Source organism: Macrobrachium nipponense, chromosome 13 (genome assembly GCF_015104395.2).
Source record: "Macrobrachium nipponense isolate FS-2020 chromosome 13, ASM1510439v2, whole genome shotgun sequence".
In the NCBI taxonomy this organism is placed as follows: Eukaryota; Metazoa; Arthropoda; class Malacostraca; order Decapoda; family Palaemonidae; genus Macrobrachium; species Macrobrachium nipponense.
The window spans coordinates 43,871,845-43,892,784 of record NC_087206.1 but is presented as its reverse complement, the minus strand read 5'-3'; the positions used below and the strand labels follow the sequence as shown (position 1 = coordinate 43,892,784).

Sequence of the window (20,940 nt, the reverse complement as noted above, 5' to 3'; positions counted from 1 at the left end):
TTTTTTCTATTAAGATGGTGGTACTGTTTACTTTATACTCTTCCAATATCAGGTGCTGCTCCTGTGAAATTTTCTCTAAAGTTCATGACTTTCAAAGCATGGAAAAAATAATAAATTGTGAATGGTACATGAATCTAAATTTTATTATCTTTTTACCTTCTAGCATCCAAAGTAATTCTTTATAATACTGCATGATTTAAAACTGCAGTGAAAGTAGTATACTAATCTATGACTCCCGAATTAGCTCGGGAATGTAAACTTCAATTAAAATTATCCATTACATTTAAAAACCAACATTCAAAAGATTCAAGATACAGACGACTGTCGTAAACAAAACCTATAGAGTGGTGACTTTGCAGTCTGAGCTATTTCATTATAGTACATGATTCAGAGCTTTTAGATCTTCCCCAGACTCCTCTATCCAAGTTGAAGGATGGGTCCAAATCTCCATCATGATTGGGTTTAGCAGCTACATATCATCACCCAACAGAACAAACCAATTTTTCCTACCTAGCAATACTTCTGTTTTCACTTCAGAATTATTTATGAGAGTATCAACAATTATTAGAGATATAATACCATTATATATAAATTTATAATTTTCAGCAACAAGAAGTGCTGTAGGAACCAATTAAAATTATAATCTTAAAAATACCCTTGCACAGCCAATTAAGTTTTTGCTCGCAAATTATACGGAGGACAGAAATGCTGAACTATGTTGCATTCTTGCCCATGTAGAGTAGGCATTAAGGAAATGAAGCCATTAAAGCAGGCAAAGCTGCAATTACTATGGAGAGGTCACATGTTGATGTTCCTATTAGAGATAATATATCTCTGAAACCCACTATGATCAATAAACCTTAGAATATAAAATACATATTTATGCAAATATTTTAGGAAATGAAAGAAAGTCATTCTGAGCAGAAAATGTGCTATAAACATGCATTTTAAGGCTTCATATGTTGGTGACGTGAATTTTTAAAATAATTAGAATCATTAAACAGGCAAGTAAGATGACACATAAGGATGTTGGAGAGAGTAGTCAGGGATATGTGTGGGAGGGCGATGGAGTTGATCAATTCACTTGTTAGTCTCGCTTTTCTGCCAAGATAATTAAGCTTGTCCGGGTTACAAGAGTTAAATTCCGGATTCATTTTTAGAGTAAGAAATTGTGTAGGTTCCGTTCTCAGTGGGGTGCTGATAACCAAAAACTGCCATTAACCAAAACACTGTGATTTATGGCGCCGATGACCAATTATTGGCACCTCTATTAACCCTTAAACGCCGAAGCGGTAAAATAAAAATTGTCTCCCGTGTGCCGGAGGTGTTTCTTAGTGAGCGCGGAAGCGGAAAAAATATTTGTTTCAAAAAATCACAGCGCACTTAGTTTTCAAGATTAAAAGTTCATTTTTGGCTCCTTTTTTTGTCATTGCCTGAAGTTTAGTATGCAACCATCAGAAATGAAAAAAATTATCATTATAATATATAAATAATGCTATATATGATAGCGCGAAAACAAAATTTCATATATAATTGTATTCAAATCGCGCTATGAGCAAAACGGTTAAAGGTAACAAGTTACTTTTTTTTCGTTGTAAGGTACACTAAATTGTGATCATTTTGGTATATAACACATTGTAAAACAATAAAAGGAACACAGAGAAAATATTATCACAAAATAATGCATGAATTCGTAACTCGCGGATGTAAACAAATATTTTTTTAAGAAATTCACCATAAATCTAAATATTGTCCTAGAGACTTCCAAGTTCTTTCAAAATGAAGACAAATGATTGAATATTACTATACTGTAAGAATATTAGCTTACAATTGCAGTTTTGACCATATCTGACAAGTTAAAGTTGACCGAATGTCGAATTTTTTTATATTTTTTTTATATGCAATTATTTCGGAATTTAGAAAAGCTACAACCTTCAAATATTTTTCGTTTTATTGTACATAAAATTGCGCACATTTTCATATATAAAACTCTATGAAATGCCTAATATGAAACGGAGCAAATATTCCGAGAATGGGACGTACGCATTTCGGAGATTTGTGGCAGAGAATCCGCGCGGAGGGAAAAGAAAGTTTTTTTTTTTAAAATTGCACCCATAAATCTAATATTGTGCCCTAGAGACTTCGAATTTGTTTCAAGATGAAGATAAATGACTGAATATTACTAGATTGTAAGAGTTTTAGCTTTACAATTGCGTTTTTTTTTCGTTTTTCACCATTTCGGTAGAGTCAAATTTGACCGAACGTGGTTTTTTTTCTATTTATCATGATTTATATGCAAATATTTCAAAAATGAGAAAGCTACAACCTTCAATTATTTTTAGTTGTATTTTACATGAAATTGCGCACATTTTCATATATAAAACTTTATGTAACGGCTGATTTAAAATGGTGCAAACATTACCACAATCGCACGTATGATTTTTTCGGAAGAGTTACCGTGCGGACGTAAAGAAAATGTTATTTTTTTCATAAATTCACCATAAATCAAAATATTGTGCTAGAGATTTCCAATTTGTTGCAAAATGAAGGTAAATGATTGAATATTACTAGAATATAAGCGCTTTAGCTTACAATTGCGTTTTTTGACCATTTCGGTAGTCAAAGTTGACCGAAGGTTGAAAATTTGTCATCATTTTTATATGAGAATATTTCAAAACTGATAAAAGCTACAATCATGAGTATTTTTTTGTTGTATTCTACATAAAAAACCACACATTTTCATATATAATACTCCATGTAATGGCTAATTTAAAATGGTACAAAAATTATGTCAAAGTGACAAAATAATTTCCAAGATGTGTCACAGATACTTTTTAGTGTGGCAAGAAAGAAATTCGCGCTTGCGTGCCTGCGTAACGATTGTAAACAAAACAACACCTTGATCCATGAACTCCCAGCATCCCCCAAGGCGCGTGATTCAAGAGTTTTCGGCTGGTAGGCCTATAAGTATTTTTCCACGAATTTTTAAAAAAACTTCTGTATGTTGACGTAAAATACCTCCAGCCGGCACCAGAGAGACTAAAAATGTCGACGTAAAATACGTCCAGTCGGCGTTTAAGGGTTAAGCATGTTATGGCACCGATAACCGAAACTCACCGCATTATGGCCATAAACCTTACCATTCCAGTAATGTGGAATACATACGCTGATGCGATATTTTTTATGGGTTGTGCAACAGTTCCTTTTCTAGATTACATACATGTTTGTGAACTCCACTGTAAAAAGAAAAAAAAGAAATCAGTGATTAGGCCAATATGAATAAAATACCTCCAAATCAAATGTATTCTTTAGGTACTGAACAAGGGAAAAATGCAAGCATCATTGAAACCTTCTCCCTCTCCGTCAGTGGTATTCACTGCACTTCGATAGAGGAAAGAAAAGCAAGCTTAATGGAATCTCCCTCCATCAAAGATAGGTGTTCATATTCATAAAACACTGATCAAAGATTTAAAAACGTATTATCAAAAATTTCTCTCTTCATGAAAAGTATTCATACACACTAGTCTAAGGAAAAACATGCACCTATGAAAATGCTATTTTCTCTGTCAGATTAAAAAGAGTGGGAACAATATGGAAAATTCCCTTTTGTCAGATTAAAAAGAATGTGAACAATATGGAGAATTCCCTTTCTACATCTTTCCTGTCAAAGGGAGCATATTCATACAGTAATTGAGAGGTAAAAAAGCTGACATTGTATGGTTCGGAGTGCAATGTTATCCCTACTTACAATCCCTTGTCATTGTGATTAACTGTCACTATCTATCTAGACCTTGTTATGGATCAAGATCCGCTCAGGTTCTTAATTACAATAAACAAAAAGGATTCAACACCAACAATTGAAACACAGGATACGAATATAGAAAGAAACTCAAACAGAACAGAAGTTTATTTACAAGCTTGCCCACAAAGGTAAATGCTGAATGGTTTCTCCTATTTACATAACCAAATTAAGTCTTGACTATGTGTGAAAAGGGGGAAACAGTGCGGTAATGAAATACTTGCTGGCCAGTTTTGCAGCTGTTGAGATCAGTGCTCAAAGCAAGGGCTTCACAAAAGGGGACAGTAGAAACTTCAGATGGCTTCTTATCTTTGTACTCCAGGAAGGACTGACTTAGTCTTGAAACTTGAAGGGCGGGTTATTTCTCAAAACCACTTCTTCTCTGAAAGGGTTACTCGACTTTGGGATCTCTCTCTGTCTCCGACTATGAACTACAGACCTTACTTGTTTCCTTTCCCATTCTCTCTTGTGCATCCTCTTCCTCTCTTATCTTTCGTCTCTTTACGTCGATCTTGAGGCAGGGCTGAAAGGGTGGAGCATAACCAGCAAACATCACCGTCCCTCGGCAGAAACTTTTTAGAAGGCTCTCAACAAAATGTTACGTCATATTCAAAGCGTGGCATTTTTAATGACGGCCTCATGCTGGAGTTCCACAAAACAACAGAGTATTCTCGAACAATCATGAGAACAGACGCACCAAACACGTGCGGGAATGCCTCCATGCTGCAGACATACACGAAGAAGATACATTTTCCTTTCCTTTAATATTTGTTTCTTCGCTATAAAGCGATTACCATGACAGTCCTGACTCCTGATTCGACAACTACAAATAAGTTGCCAAGCAACATGTACAGTACTTTCTTCATACATGAAGCTAATCATTAAAATTAGTTACATGAAGTCTGTTCACAGGTGATTTATTGGTTACTGTAATGTTACATTTTTCAATAACATTCAAGAGGAAATCACTAATCAAAAGGCCAGCAATTGAGTTGCCTAATGTGGTTCATCAACCCTCCCCCCTATATATCCCTGACTACTCACTCCGACATTCCTAACACGCCAGCTTACCTGCCAGTTTAATGGTAACGGTTATTTTGTTCATGCAACTTACCTGACAGATATATATATAGCTATATTCTCCGAAGTCCGACAGAATTTCAAAACTCGCGGCACACGCAGTGGGCGGCCAGGTGGTAGTACCCATTCCCGCTGCTGGGAGGCGGATATCAGGAACCATTCCCATTTTCTATTCATATTTTTTCTGTCGCCGGTCGGTAAACAACTGTTTACAGACCTCCGCCTAGGATTTTTTGGATTGACTCGTTCTAAGTATCTGGATTGACTTTTGGTTATTGATTCTGGATTGTTGGATTGGCATACGCGATAGTGGACTTTTTTTTTATTTTGGATTGGCTTTTCTGTGAACATGATGTCTGGATCAAGTTCAGTGAGTTTCAGAGTGTGTGTGAAGAGTGATTGCAAGGTGAGGCTACCTAAAAAATCATCGTAGATTCCCCACACAGTATGTATGGGGTTTAGGGGGCATGTATGTTTGTTGGATGATCGGTGCAATGAATGCGAAGGTTTGACCGATGATGGATGGAAAGTGTATGATTCTTATCGGCGTAAATTGGAACGCGATAGGATCAGGAGGGCTTCCTCCAAGAGCGGTTCTTCGAAAGGTAAGGGAAGTAACATTTCACCTGTATTAACACCAGTAGAATTTGCTTCACCTAATCCTGTGTTGTTGCCTGCGGGCCCTGATTCTGTGTCTGGAGAAGGTAATGCCCTTTCTCTGATTCTAGAGTCGTTACGCTCTCTAGAATCCAAAGTGTTGGCCTTGGAAACCGGCTCAATTAAAGGTGTGATCGATTGTGCCCCTAGTGTTGTGGAGGGGGCGTCAGATTGGCCCCATAATGCCTCTAGGCCTAGACCTCTATCGGACTCCCAGGACTCAGGGAGTGGGTATGTCGAAAGCCGCAAGAGGGTTACGGGGGCTCCCCACCGATCTGGCGTCCCTTCGGCAGGACCTGTTGTTAGTTCCCAGGCTGCCAAGGAGCGTGCTCAGGCTCGCATCCTTAAGGATGTTTTTTTTTCGTCCTCCGAGGCGCCCTCCCCGCGCAAGGGGTGGAGCGCTCGGAGAGACTCGCGTCCTTTGAAAAGGACTTTTCCGAGTGAGGACGCTTCACGTCCTCTCTCACCGTTATCGTTGCGGTCTTCACCTGCGTCGTATGACGCGTTTCCTCCGCAGAAGAGAGGTAGGACGTCATCTGAGGACGACGCTGAGAAGCGCTTCTTTCGCGCTTCGGAGAGGCAGGTAGCTGTACCTGTGAGAAGGAAGGAGGCGTCCCCTCGCCCCTCTCTCTCGCAGGTTCAGCCCTTCACCTCCTCTAGTTTCTTCACCAACGAAGAATATTCTTGTGTCTCTTCAAGACCAATTGTCAGCTTTAATGGCTCAGAAGACTCGCCCAGCAGCAGTCGAGCCTAAGCGTAGGAAGGACGTCAGGCTGCCTGTCAAGAGGACGAAGCAGTCCCCTTTCGTCCCTTCTCGTTCTTCTCTTGTCTCCGCTTGCTTCTCCGTCGGAGCTTCCTCGATCTCGTTCTACTTGTAGGAAAGTCTCGTGGACAGGACGCTTTTCTTCCCTCTCGACCTCCTGATCAGCACCCGCGCGTCAGGACGCCTTTGAGGACGCTCGGCAGGACGCCTTGGAGGGACGCTTTTGAGGACATCGGCAGGACGCTTTTGAGGCACTCGTCGGGACGTTTTGCTAGACGCTTTGCCTTTTGATGAAGGCTTTCGAGAGCGCCCAGAAGGGACGCTTTGAAGCGAAAGCTAGACGCTTTAGGCGGGAAGCGTAAGGACGCTTCTCTAGAGCGAGTTAGAGTAGCCTCTCTTGACGCTCAGCGCTGTCAAGGCGCTCTTCGTTCTTCAAGCACTAAGGATCGACAGAAGGTCGGTCGCATTGAAGAAGCTGCTACACCTAAACCTCGAAAGTCTTTGTTGAAGGCTAGACCCGTTGGGCACACGCCCTCTCCAGAGGAGCAGTCTCCTTTGCCTCTTAGGGAGGAAGAGAGCTTAGTAGTCCGGCGGACTCAGTTGAGGAGGAGCAGCCTTCGGTTTCCGTCTGTGTCGGATTATAAAGTGGCTGGTACGACTGCTTCGCTCGTCTTTTGGAGACAAGTTCCAGCCTGCAGCTCCCAAGTCTCCACCCTCTCAGTTTTCGTCATCTAAGTCTTGCAAAGGTCGGAGTTTTGTGGAAATGAAAACTTCGTTGTCCACCAAGAGGGCTTTAAGAAGTTGCAAGAATTGGATGGAACGTCGGAAGGATCAGGGCAAGTCGACTTTCGCCCTTCCGCCTTCAAGACTCAGTGGGAAAGGTGGCATCTGGTATGAGACCAAAGGAGAAGAATAGGAGTTAAGATCCCGTCGTCTTCCAAGGGGACTTTGCTAGTCTGGTCCATGCTCAGAAGAGGTCCCTTTTGTCGACTGCTAAGATTTCATGGACGCCTACGGAGATTGATCATCACATGAAGGGACTGTTAAGGACTCTCGAAGTCTTTAACTTTCTAGACTGGTGCTTGGGAGTCCTGACTCGTTAAGTCTGGGGGAGCTGTCCAATGTGTTATCCTGCATGGACAAGGCCGTCAGGGATGGTTCGGAAGAGTTAGTGTCTCACTTCGGCACTGCTTTTCTTAAGAAGAGAGCGCTGTTCTGCAACTTTACGGCTAGATCTGTTTCTACAACACAGAAAGCGGAGCTTCTCTTTGCGCCTCTTTCGAACCATCTCTTCCCCCAGACTATGGTAAAGGACCTGGCAGTGAGCCTACAGGAGAAGGCTACCCAGGACCTCTTGGCCCAGTCTTCAAGACGTCCCGCAGTCCCTACTACGTCTTCTTTTGGACGACCACCTAGGAAGGTTAAAACCCTTTCGTGGGGCTCCTCCTCGAGAGCTGCTCTCGAGGGAGAGGGCTTTCAAGAGGAAGAGCTTCTTTCAAGCCAAAATCCTCTAAATGAAAATCAAGTCCTTCAGATGCCTGTCGGAGCCAGGCTGAAGTTCTTTGCGGGGGCGTGGAGAGAGAGAGATACAGATGCTTGGTCCCTCAAGATAGTGGAACAGGGGTACAAGATCCCCTTTTTGGACCCTCCTCCTCTATCCACAACTCCCAGAGATCTTTCCCCGTCATATCAAGGGAGAAAACGTCAGATTCTTTTCGATCTTTAGATCAAATGATCGAGAAAAGAGCGGTGGAACAGGTCTTAGACCTGGGGTCACCAGGATATTACAACAGGCTTTTCCTGGTACCAAAGCAGTCGTCGGGGTGGCGTCCAGTCTTGGACGTGAGCAGGCTGAATCTTTTCATAGAAAAGAAAAAATTCAAGATGGAAACGCCTCAGTCGGTTCTAGGAGCCTTGAGACCGGGCGACTGGATGGTGTCCTTGGACCTACAGGACGCATACTTTCACGTTCCAATCCACCCTCTTTCAAGAAAGTTTCTCAGGTTTGTGTTAAAAGACAAAGTTTGGCAATTCCGAGCCCTTTGTTAAGCACGGCTCCGATGGTATTTACCATGCTCATGAAGAACGTAGCGAGATGGTTACATTCTGCAGGATAAAGAGTATCCCTGTATCTCGACAATTGGCTTATCAGAGCATCGTCAGAAGAGAGGTGTCTGAAGGACCTTCACTTCACGTTAGCCTTGGCGAGGTCCCTGGGACTTCTGGTCAACCTCGAAAAGTCGCATCTGACCCCAACACAGTCCATCTTGTATCTGGGGATTCAGATGGATTCAGTGGCTTTTCGGGCGTTTCCGTCCCAGGAACAACAGCTGCAAGGCTTAGAGAGAGTTTCGGCCTTCCTGGGGAAGGAAACTTGCTCGGCGAGGGAGTGGATGAGTCTGCTGGGGACCATTTCCTCGCTGGAAAAGTTTGTTTCCCTGGGAAGACTACACCTCAGGCCTCTCCAGTTTTTCCTGGCAGAAGAATGGAGAGTCAAAGAGGATCTGGATGCGACCTTTATGATCACCGAATCGGTGAAAAACCATCTAAGATGGTGGATAGATCCTCGGAAGTTTCGAAAGGGTTTGTCCCTAAAGCTTCTGAGCCCCGACCTAGTGTTGTTTTCCGACGCCTCCGTGTCGGGATGGGGAGCAACACTGGGGAGAGGAAGAAGTGTCAGGTGCCTGGAGGGGGGAAACAGGTGTCTGGCACATCAATGTGAAGGAACTAGCGGCGGTTTTTCTGGCGCTACAGTTCTTCCAGCAAAAGGTTGCAGAAAAAGTTGTCCAAGTCAACTCGGACAACACCACGGCCTTGCGTACCTAAAGAATCAGGGAGGTACACACTCCCGTCCTCTATTTTACTTAGCGAGGAGATTCTGCTGTGGGCAGATGCAAGGCGAATCAGGATCCTGACGAGATTTATCGCAGGAGTCCAGAACGTCAGAGCAGACCTTCTCAGCCGACAGGATCAGATCCTGCCGACGGAATGGACGCTGCAACAAGACGTCTGTCGGGAACTATGGAAACTGTGGGGACGTCCTTTAGTCGACCTATTTGCGACGTCGAGGACGAAGAGGTTGCCTCTTTATTGCCTCCCCTGTGTTGGATCCGGGAGCAGTCGCTATAGACGCCTCGCTCTGGACTGGACGAACCTGGACCTGTATGCCTTCCCGCCATTCAAGATCATGGGGGAAGTCATAAGGAAGTTCGCGGCATTGGAGGGGACGAGGTTGACCCTGGTCGCCCCGATGTGGCCCGCGAAGGAATGGTTCAACGGAGGTAATGTGCCTTCCTCATAGACTTTCCGAGGACGTTGCCGTGGAGGAAAGATCTACTCAGACAGCCCCACTTCGCAAGATATCACCGAAACCTCTCCACTCTGGGTCTGACTGCGTTGAGACTATCGAAAAGTTGGCCAGAGCGAGAGGTTTCTAAAGCAGCTGCGAAAGCGATCGCCAACGCAGGGAGGGCTTCCTCGAGAGCTGTTTACCAGTCGAAGTGGGCGTTCCTGCAGGGCATGGTGTAGAAAGGAGGGAATTTCCTTTCCCTTCCACTACCTCTGTGAGCCAGATAGCCGATTTCCTGCTATTCCTAGGAATGTGCAGAAGCTGGCAGTCGACCATCAAGGGATATAAAAGTATGCTGTCAGCAGTCTTCCGACACAGAGGCCTAGACCTTACTGACAACAGAGATCTTCACGTCTCTTGAGATCGTTTGAGACAACCAAGATACCTCAGGCGAGGCCTCCTTCTTGGAACTTAGATTTAGTTCTAGACTGTTGATGTCGAGTCCTTTCGAGCCTCTCCATGCAGCGTCTCTTAGGAACTTGACGAAGAAGGCTCTTTTCCTAACTGCTCTGGCGACGGTGAAGAGAGTTAGCGAAAATTCAAGCCATTAGTAAACAGGTGGGCTTCAAAGGTGACACTGCTGTCTGCTCTTTGAGTCCACCCCTTTCTTAGCGATAAAAATGAGAAACCCGTCCTAACCCTTGGCCCAGGGACTTCGAAATTAAGGGTATGACAAGCCTTGTGGGCCAAGAACCTGAGAGAGCCCTGTGCCCTGTCAGGGCTCTAAAGTTTTTATGTTCGCAAGACAAAGGAGGTACGAGGTCCCTCAGATAATCTGTAGTGTTCGGTAAAAAGACCCGATATACCATTATCCAAGAATGCTTTGGCTTTCTTTCTGAGAGACGTGATAAAAGAGGCTCATTCGTCTTACCAGAAGACCGATTTGAGCCTCTTGCGAGTGAAAGCTCACAAGGTCAGAGCTGTCGCAACCTCGCTTGCCTTCCAAAGGAACATGTCGATCAAGGACATCCTTGACGCCACCTTTTGGAGGAGCAATTCAGTATTCGCCTCACACTACTTAAGAGATGTGAGAACGATATACGAGGACTGTTGTTCTCTTGGGCCATACGTTTCTGCAGACACAGTCTTGGGGGCTGAAGGTAGCTCTCTCCCTATCCCTTAGTTAGGTTTAGGTTAGTTTTTAGTTGTTGTGTTTTTTGGTTGTGTTTAGTCTTGTGTGAAGACCTCCCATCTCTTAGTTTAGTGTTCAGGGGGTCTTGGATAGTTGGTCAGGTTGTGGTCAGTTGCTTCGTTGCCCTCATATGTATGGCTCGATGGTCTTGTCACGTTGAGGTCACGTCCCCGTTGACAGAGCATCCAGAGCGCACCAGCACTACAGGTCTCCACCTGGCTGGCAACCTCTTGATTAAGCACAAGCAGGCTTAAGTGACAGTAATCAGAGTCTACTTGCTAACAGGTGAGGAACCAAGGTGTACATCATCTACTTAATTTAAGTTTCCTACAAATCCTATTCTGTCTCTTCCCACCATCCGAAGGTGGGATTCAGCTATATATATATCTGTCAGGTAAGTTGCATGAACAAAATGTTATTGTTATAATACAATTAAGTTTATTGTTACTTACCTGGCAGATATATATAATTAAGTGCCCACCCACCTCCCCTCAGGAGACAGTGGCACTGAGAAAATATGAATAGAAAATGGGAATGGTTCCTGATATCCGCCTCCCAGCGGCGGGAATGGGTACTACCACCTGGCCGCCCACTGCGTGTGCCGCGAGTTTTGAAATTCTGTCGGACTTCGGAGAATACAGCTATATATATATCTGCCAGGTAAGTATGAACAAACTTAATTGTATTATAACAATAACATTTTTAAAAATTCACCTCATGGATAAAGTCTTAAAATGTATACTATGTATTCAGAACATTTTCTGCTCAGAATTATGTACTTTCTTTCATTTCTCAAAATACGTATTTGCATAAATTCTTGTTACACGCTGTATATCAATGATACCATTACATTGATATTATATTAGCGTTTTGTACATGAACTTCCCTGCCAGATATATACTTAGCTTAGGTCTCTGACGTCACGACAGAAAATTCAAAACTCGCGGCACACGCTACCGGTAGGTCAGGTGATCTACCTTACCCGCCGCTGGGAGGCGGGTGTAAGAACCAGTCCCCCTTTCCTGTCAGATTATTTTCTGTCGCCGGCTGGACAACACCTGTTGTTTAGTCCTTACGATAGTTGAAATTCGTTCTCGTTGCCGACGATTTGGATTTTGGTGAAGTACACTTTGGTTGTTGGCTTGGCATACGCTTTTTGGACTGTTTTTTGATTTTTCTTTTGGATTTCTCTTACATATCTATAATCATGGATGATTCTGAAGTTAAGAAACCTAGTTTATTTAGGGTTTGTTCAGAGAAGGAATGTAAAGTTAGGCTTCCTAAAGCTGCATTAGATCCTCACTCGGTATGTGAGTCGTGTAGAGGGAATGAATGCTCTTTTATTAACCTTGCAAAGAGTGTGAGAATTTGGATGAGGATGGTTGGAAGGCTCTCTCTTCTATGTGAGAAAGTTAGAGAAAGATAGGGTGCGCAAGGCTTCTTCAAAGAGTTCTAGATCGAGGGTGAGTGAAGTTGACACTGAGAATCCTGTAGTAGAAGTAGTTTCCTTCTCCAGTTTCAGCCCCTGCGCCCAGCTTTGAACCCGAAGATTCGTTTTCGGAAGTTGCTTCTGGAGAGCCTCGATCAGGAGTAAGGAGAGCCTCGCTCGCTCTCGACAAGGTAAGAGTGATGATAGTGCAAGTGATCAGTGCAGTGCCCCTAGTGCAGTGGAGGGTGCGTCTGACCGGCTCACTAACGCTTCCAGGCCTAGAACCTCTTCCAGACGCCCAGACCCAGTGGAGGAGGAAAAGTCGAAAGCCGCAGGAAGGTTAGGGAGAACCCCCACCGGTCAGGCGTCCCCTCGGCAAGTTCCTGTTGCTCGTTCCAGGCTGCCTTGGAACGAACCAAGAAGGAGTTATTGCGCCAGTGCTTCTCGTCATCTTCGTCGCCTTCTCCTCAGCGTAGATGGAGCGCATCGGAGTCGTCTCGCCCTCTCAAGAGGCCCTGGAAGGATCCTTGCGCCCTTCCTTCCAGCCCCGAATCTTCGCGGAAGAGCCTGAAGTGGAAACGCAAGAGAACCAAGATTTCGTCCTGTTACGCTTCTCCGGTTCGCTCTCGGACTTCGTCCCCTGTAGAGGAGTTTAAGAGATCTCCGCGCGTATCCTGGCGGGTCTGCAGGCGCAAATTGCGGCTTTAGCAGAGTCTATTGCCGGGCTTCTCATCGTCGGAAGGACGCCTCACTTCCGGTGAAGAAGTCTAAGAACGTTCCTTCGGCTAAATCTCCTTTGGCTAGAAGAGCTTTTGAGCCTGTTAGTAGGAGTTCAGAAGTACAGGCTGGAGCTCGGGATCTTTCTCCGAGTAGGCTCTCCTCTCTTCCCAGCAAGAGTTGTGAGCATGTAAGGTGTGGATAAGGAGCCAGGCAGGCTCTCTCCTCAGGATTTCCGCTCCTCTTCAGTTAGGCGTCAAGAGCTTGACAGACGTCAAGAGCCTAGTTTTCGTCAGGAGCGAAGGAAGAGTTCTTCGCCTGGTGGCCACTCTCCTTTTGACGGACGCTCGGAGCCTAGTAGCAGCAAGAGCCTAGTAGGCGCCAAGAGCCTAGTAGGCGCCAAGGGGGGGGAAGAACCTGGTAGGCGGCAACGGAAGTTTTCTCCTCCGTTAGAGCACTCCCGATTGGATAGGCGCTCAGAGCCTTGTAAGCGCCGCGCTTCTGACAGGGATTCATCTGTGGATGTTTTCTCTCCCCGTGGCAGGCGTCAAGAGCCTGGCAGGCGTATTGAGGATGGCAGGCGCCAAGAGCCTAGCAGGCGCAGAGAGCCTGATAGGCGCTCTCCCGTTTCCAGACGCTCTTCTGTGGAGTTAGAATCGGTTTCGACAGACGGGCCTCCATTGTAGGCGCTCTCCTAGTAGGCGCTCCCCAAGTAGGCGCTCTCCTAGCAGGCGCTCACAAGTAGGCGCTCTCAAAGTAGGCGCTCTCCTAGTAGGCGCTCTCCAAGGGCTCTCTATAGGCGCTCTCTAAGTAGGCGCTCTCCTGGTAGGCGCTCTCCTGGTAGGCGCTCTCCTGGTAGGCGCTCCCCGTGTAAGCGCTCTCCCGGTGGTTTTTCTTCCAGTAGGCGCTCTCCGAACAGGCGCTCTCCAAGGATTAGCTCTCCTCCGGGCAGTAGAGCTTCTAGACGTCATTCTTCGGAAGAATTTGTTGCTGATTCGGAGGAAAGATTTGCCAAGGATGCTGCGGTTTCTTCGTATAAGAGGCTTACAGACCTCCTCTTGCAAGATTTTGGGGAGTCTCTTTCGGCCGTTGCTCCTCCGTCTCCTCCGTCCTTATTTTCAACGACCAATACGGCTAAGAAGTCTTCGGTCGTTAAGATGAAGCCTACAGTGTCTATGAAGAAGGCTATGAAGAACTTTGACGACTGGTTGCTTTCAAAAGAAGAGAAGGGCAAGACAGTTTTTTCTTTTCCCCCGTCCAAGCTGACGGGTAAGATGGGGTTCTGGTACGAGTCAGGAGAGCCCTTGGGTCTGACTCTCCCTCTTCTGCAGACTCGGACTTCTCTTCGTTGGTCGATTCCGCACGTCGCTCGGCGCTGAATTCTGCGAAGACGACGTGGGGTATGAGCGAGTTGGATCACCTTCTGAAGGGAATGTTCCGAGTCTTAGAAGTTTTTAACTTTCTTGACTGGACCCTGGGAGTGTTGGCCAAGAGGACTCAAGAGCAAGACACTCTTTCGCCTGAAGACCTCCACGCAGTTCTGTCTTGCATGGACAAGGCAGTGAGAGACGGTTCCGGGGAAATTGCTTCTCTTTTTGGTGCAGGAGTGGTAAAGAAGAGGGCCGTTTTCTGCTCTTTTCTTACCAAGGCGGTTTCGCACGCACAGAGAGCTTCCTTGCTGTATTCGCAATTTCCCCGCAACTCTTCCCCAAGAAGACTCTTAAACGATATCTCCAGCTCGTTATCAGCAAAAGCGACGCAGGATATGCTAGCTCGATCGGCTAGAATTCCGAAACCTTTGTTTCAGCAGAAGACGAAGAAAGAGGCTTCAAAGTAGGCAAGAACCCTTTCGAGGAGGACCTTCGTCTCGCTCTTCTTCCTCCAGGGGTTCGAGACCACCTAGAAGAGGAAGGACCTTCTCCCGGTCTATTAGGGCCAAGAATAGTTCGGGTGTCCTCCAGACAACTGTGGGTGCCAGACTTCTGAACTTTGCAGATGTCTGGGCACAAAAGGGGGCGGACAACTGGTCCCTCGCGATCATCAAGAGGGGATACCTCATTCCCTTTATTTCGAGACCACCCTTGACCACCACTCCAAGGGCACTGGTGGCCAAATACAAAGGACCCACTGATGAATCAAGCCCTCGCTCTAGCGGTAGAGCTGGGGGGATGTTAGAGAAAGAGGCAATAGAGATGGTTCAGGACCCCACTTTCAGCGGGGTTCTACAACCGTTGTTCCTAGTTCCCAAGAACTCAGGAGGATGGAGACCGGTTCTGGACGTAAGCGCCCTGAATGTCTTTGTGAAGAAGAGGAAGTTCGCTATGGAGACGACGTCATCAGTCTTAGCAGCTCTTCGTCCCGGGGACTGGATGGTGTCACTGGACCTTCAGGACGCTTACTTCCAGTGCCGATCCATCCTTCTTCTCGCAAATATCTCAGATTCATGTGGGGAGGGAACGTTTTTCAGTTCAGGCCCTATGCTTCGGCCTTTCCCACTCCCCCCAAGTATTCACAGGACTGATGAAGACGTTGCCCAGTGGCTTCATCTCGAGGGAGTGAGGATTTATCTCTACTTGGACGATTGGCTTATCAGGGCCAAATCCAAGGAGAAATGTCTGGAGGACTTACGAGTGACGTTGGATCTAGCAGCTTCTCTGGGTTTGCTAGTGAATTTCGAGAAGTCACAGCTAATCCCCAGTCAAGAGCGTATCTATCTGGGGATTCTGATGGCTTCTCTGGTTTTCGGGCGTATCCGTCCCCAGAGAGGATAACCCGAGGTTTGGAGAAGGTAGCAATCTTTCTAGAAAAAGATGTATGCACAGCGAGGGAGTGGATGAGTCTGTTGGGACACTCTCCTCTCTGGAGCAATTCGTTTTTCTCTAGGAAGGTTGCACCTCAGACCCCTACAGTTCTTCCTGACGAGGAACTGGGATCGGAAATATCAAGGTCTGGACTTTGCGTTCAAGATTTCGCAAGAGATAAATAAGGGGATCTACGTTGTGGCTAGACCCTCTATTGTTCAAGGAAGGCCTTTCCTTGCAAGTTCGAAAACCCAACCTAGTATTGTATGCAGACGCTTCGGACAAAGGTTTGGTTGGGGAGCTACTCTCGGGTCGAGAGAAGTGTCAGGCACCTGGATGGGGGAGCAGGTGTCTGGCACATCAACAAGAAGGAGCTAACAGCGATTTGGTTAGCTCTCAAGACCTTCGAACCCCTCGTAAAAGGGAACTATGTTCAGATCAACTCCGACAACACACAGCCCTGGCTTACATTCGAAAACAGGGGGGGACTCACTCTTTCTCCCTGTACGAGACAGCGAGATCGCTCCTCTTGTGGTCAGAGGAAAGGAACATAAGGCTTCTCACCAGGTTCGTACAGAGAGAAATGTCAGAGCGGATCTGCTAAGCAGAAGGAATCAAGTCCTTCCCTCCCGAGTGGACTCTGCACGCGGACGTATATGCCAGGAGCTGTGGAGGACGTGGGGCAGGCCCCATCTGGATCTATTTGCGACCTCCAGGAATGCGCAGATAGATCTATACTGCTCCCCTATTGCAGACCCAAGAGCAGTGGCAATAGATGCATTCCTCATGGATTGGAGGAATCTGGATCTGTACGCGTTCCCGCCTTTCAAGATTATAGGGAAACGTTAAGGAAATTCGCAGCGTCAGAGGGAACAAGGATGACGTTGATAGCTCCGTTCTGGCCCGCCCACGACTGGTTCACAGAGGTACTGGAATGGCTGGTGGATGTCCCAAGATCCCTACCTCTAAGAGTCGATCTGCTCAAACAGCCCCACTTCGACAGGTTTCACAAAAACCTCCCCGCTCTCAGTCTGACTGGATTCAGACTATCAAGAGTCTCGTCAGAGCTAAGGGCTTTTCGGCAAAGTCTGCAAGGGCTATTGCCAATGCACGTAGGACCTTCCACATCTAGAGTCTACCAGTCGAAGTGGGATGTTTTTCGACGCTGGTGCAGGACTCATAAAGTTTCCTCCTCCAGTACCTCTGTGACGCAGATTGCAGATTTCCTTATCTTCCTGAGGGAAAAATGCGGGTTGGTTGTCTCCACCATCAAGGGGTACAGGAGCATGCTTTCCTCAGTTTTTCGTCATAGAGGATTAAACATATCTGAGGACAAGGACCTCCATGATTTAATCAGATCGTTTGAAAACGGTTAAAAGAACCTCCTCCTTAGTGCCTAGCTGGAATCTTGATGTCGTGCTGCTCTTCCTGAGGTCCTCAAGGTTCGAACCTCCCCATGCTGCTTCGTTCAGAGACCTTTCGATGAAGACTCTTTTCCTCTGTGCGTTAGCGTCAGCAAAGAGGGTCAGCGAGCTGCAGGCTCTAGAAGGTGAGGTAGGTTTCCAAGGAGGCTCCGCGTTTTTGGTTTGCTCTTTTCTTTCCGGCTTTCCTAGCCAAGAATGAAAACCCTTCTTCGCCGTGGCCCAGGAGCTTCGAAATCAAAAGCTTATCCTCCTTAGTCGGGACAGAAGAGGAGAGATCTCTTTGCCCGGTGAGAAGCCTGAAATATTATCTTCAGAGGAAGAAAGACTTGCCGCTAATGAGAGCAATCTCTGGTGCTCTGTAAGGGACCCAGTAGGCCCTTATCTAAAAATGCACTCTCCATTCTTTATCAGGAATATTATTAGAGAAGCACACTCTTCTTGCAATCAGCAACAGTTTAACCTTCTGAAAGTCAAGGCGCACGAAGTACGGGCCATCGCGACGTCTTTGGCTTTCAAGAAGAATTTGTCATTACAAAACCTTATGAAGGCCACTTTTGGAGGTGTGAATCAGTCTTCTCTAAGTCACTACCTAAGGGACGTATCGATTACGTATGATAAGTGTTTTGGGCTAGGCCCTTACGTATCGGCGGATTCAGTGCTGGGGCAGGGAGCTGAAACAAAACCATCCTTTTTTAATCCTTTTTCCCTGTTAGTTTTAAGTTTGAGTTTGTTGGTGTAGAAGGAGGTGCAGGAGGCAGTCTTTCTTTGTATACTAATGTTAGTAATTGGTTAGGTGATCGTTGTGCTTAAGGCTCCTTGCAATTGGTAGTGATAGGCTCTGGCATGTAAGCGGGTTGATCCCCATTGACCAGATCCTGCTTGGATTCTGCCAAGTAAGTGGACTCAGTTCCATTGGTAGACCCAAAGAGTTCTTCAGCCATAGGTCACGCCCTCGCTGAGACTCTTTAGGCAACGCAGACTAATAGACAGTAACTATCAAGTCTTCTGCCTAAATCAGGTAAGAACCAAGGTTTATATTATGTATTCCTTTAACATGTGTTGTCCCCACTTTCTAAGTAAGTATGTGTCTCTTTCCCTCCACCAAGGGTGTCAATCAGCTAAGTATATATCTGGCAGGGAAGTTCATGTACAAAAATGATATTGTTAGTATACAATAAAGTTTTGTACATACTTACCTGCAGATATATACGATTGATGGGCCCCCGCCCAGCCTCCCCTCAGGAGACAGGTGGAAGAAAAATAACCTGACAGGAAAGGGGGACTGGTTCTTACACCCGCCTCCCAGCGGCGGGTAAGGTAGATCACCTGACCTACCGGTAGCGTGTGCCGCGAGTTTTGAATTTTCTGTCGTGACGTCAGAGACCTAAGCTAAGTATATATCTGCCAGGTAAGTATGTACAAAACTTTATTGTATACTAACAATATCATTTTTATTTAAGAACATTCTCTCTCTCTCTCTCTCTCTCTCTCTCTCTCTCTCTCTCTCTCTCTCTCTCTCTCTCCTCTCTCTCTCTCTCTCTCTCTCTCTCTGTATGGTCTCATATGGTTGATATTCTAATTGTGTTCAAAGAGATAGAGAGGGATATTGTAATTATGTTCAAAGAGAGAGAGAGGGAGAGAGATAGCGGAACATTGTATTTATGTAGGAGAAAATTTGAAAAATATGGCCATATTTGATTAAAGATAAACCTTTTGAAGAGGAAGAAGAAGAACAGAATAGAATGAAAAACAGATGGATAAGCTTGTGCTACAGTGAAAAAGCAAACATGATTTAACCACACATTGACAACTATAGGCCTACATAATTTTTTGCTATGCCTACATGGGCTTTTAAGTATAAGTCTAGGGATAATTTTTCATAATATCATAAATCAAAATTAGTTGGTCTTGTCTTTAATGTTGCATATCTTAAAAAAAATTTAATAAAAGGATCCAAAACTTTCGGAGTTATTAAGTTGATGTGCAGTCGATCAATCACCATTCACTCATGGCTGACTGCCTGGAGGACTCTGGTATATCATACAATATGTTACTTCACTGACCATTGGCAGAAAAGTGGCCAGGGCTTTTAAGTTATATTCTGTTTGGAGAGACCTTTATTTTCTTTCTTTTTAAAGTATGTAACAACAAATGTCTTTAGAAATTTTGTCAGAATTACCATCATTTTCAACAAATACAGATATAAAATTTCATCTAGTAATACTGCTATCCCCTCCTGAGATTACATATTATGCTGTTCACTTGCATTGTTTTAAATTTTTAAAGGACTTTTGCTCAAATATTGACAAAAATTTTTGAAAAAGGTTAGTCTTTAGTGAATCTGGCTTTGACTATACATACATCATTGTCATGGCAACTCATTCTGGAAGTGTTATAGTGATATATTGTTTCTTACTATTTTTCCACATTATTTTGCTATAAACTATCATTACTTCGACCATCATACTTTTATGTATATATTATTAGCTTATACTATATGATATAATCTAAATATATAAGAAATTATAGACATGTATATATATTATAAAATAAATGCATAGCAACTTGTATACGGTAGCTGTGTCAGTGGTGGAGAGCAGAACAACGAGACTATGAGTACGAGGCTCAACTCAAGTCAAGCCTCACTGCCTCAGTTAGTAGTTTGGGGGGCTTTGGTAGTGAAAACTTCCTGTCAGCTGCTATTGTTGACGTTTCTCGAGCGTCGTATTATGCTACCGCCGCCAATTGCAGTGTTATTTATATAGTACTTAGGAGTGTTTGTGTAATGACTAGGAAAAGAGGTTATGTGTAAAGGACTGCTGAAAATACTAAGAAAGCAAGAGCAGTGAAGATGAGAAAATATAAAGAGAGAAGAACAGCAGAAGCCATTTTTCCACCATCAACAGATTCTCCCACCTTCCCAAGCAGTGGCCTGCAACCACCACCAGCCATCTCCCGTCAACACTTTCCTCCACTATTGCTCCAACACAAACCCCCACCAGTGTTGTGCTAAGAAAATTAGGTATTCCGAAAGGAAAAAAAGCAACTATTGATATTGAAATTCTTTTCATGAAAAGAAATAACTTATTATAAATTGCTAATAATGCCTCCTGTATTATAAATTGCTAATAATGTCTAATGTCCTGAGTGTTTTCAAAGTATTCGGTTATTTTGACAAGACGTGCAGTCACTACAGTAAGAATGTATTGTTTAAATGCAGTCATTGTTTTTCATAACGCTAAATTTCCATCAGACAAGAAAAAAGGTATTCATGTTATGATTACAATTCTCGCATATATAATAATGATACCTTTGGATTATGGGTTGACAAAAAATGCCATTTTAAACATACCAGTAATTTTTATTAACCCTTAGTGGACGGATTGATCCTTGAGAGTAGTAATAACAGGTTTTGGGCGGTGGACGAATTGATCCTTTAGATAAACAATATTAGCGCCATCCATTTGGAAAGAATCGTGTGAGAAAGAGGTGCCAATACTTCTATAGCCCATAAATTCACTATTGGCAACTTTTACAAACTGGGCATCTCAGGACTTCATTTCTGCTTGTAAATTCAAGGGGGAATGCATTACGTCTGTCTTGTAAACATTCCAAGGGGTTGCTGTTGCTTTTTGTTTTTTGTCTTTTACGATAGTATGTCGGTTGTAAATGTAATTTTACAAAGAAAAGTGCAAAGAAATAGTATCAGAAAAAATATGTAAATATAAAAAAAGTTACTGAATCATAATTTTAGGTTATTTTATGTAAATACTCTTTTTCAACAAATAT

The 20,940-nt window shown here is 44.6% G+C and overlaps 1 protein-coding gene across 2 annotated transcripts in view; it reads left to right on the top strand.

Moving 5' to 3' along the window:
- LOC135225768 (ATP-dependent Clp protease ATP-binding subunit clpX-like, mitochondrial) overlaps window positions 1-20,940 on the top strand; it is a 305,503-nt gene that overhangs the window by 125,497 nt on the left and 159,066 nt on the right. The gene's annotated exons all lie outside the window — the stretch shown is intronic.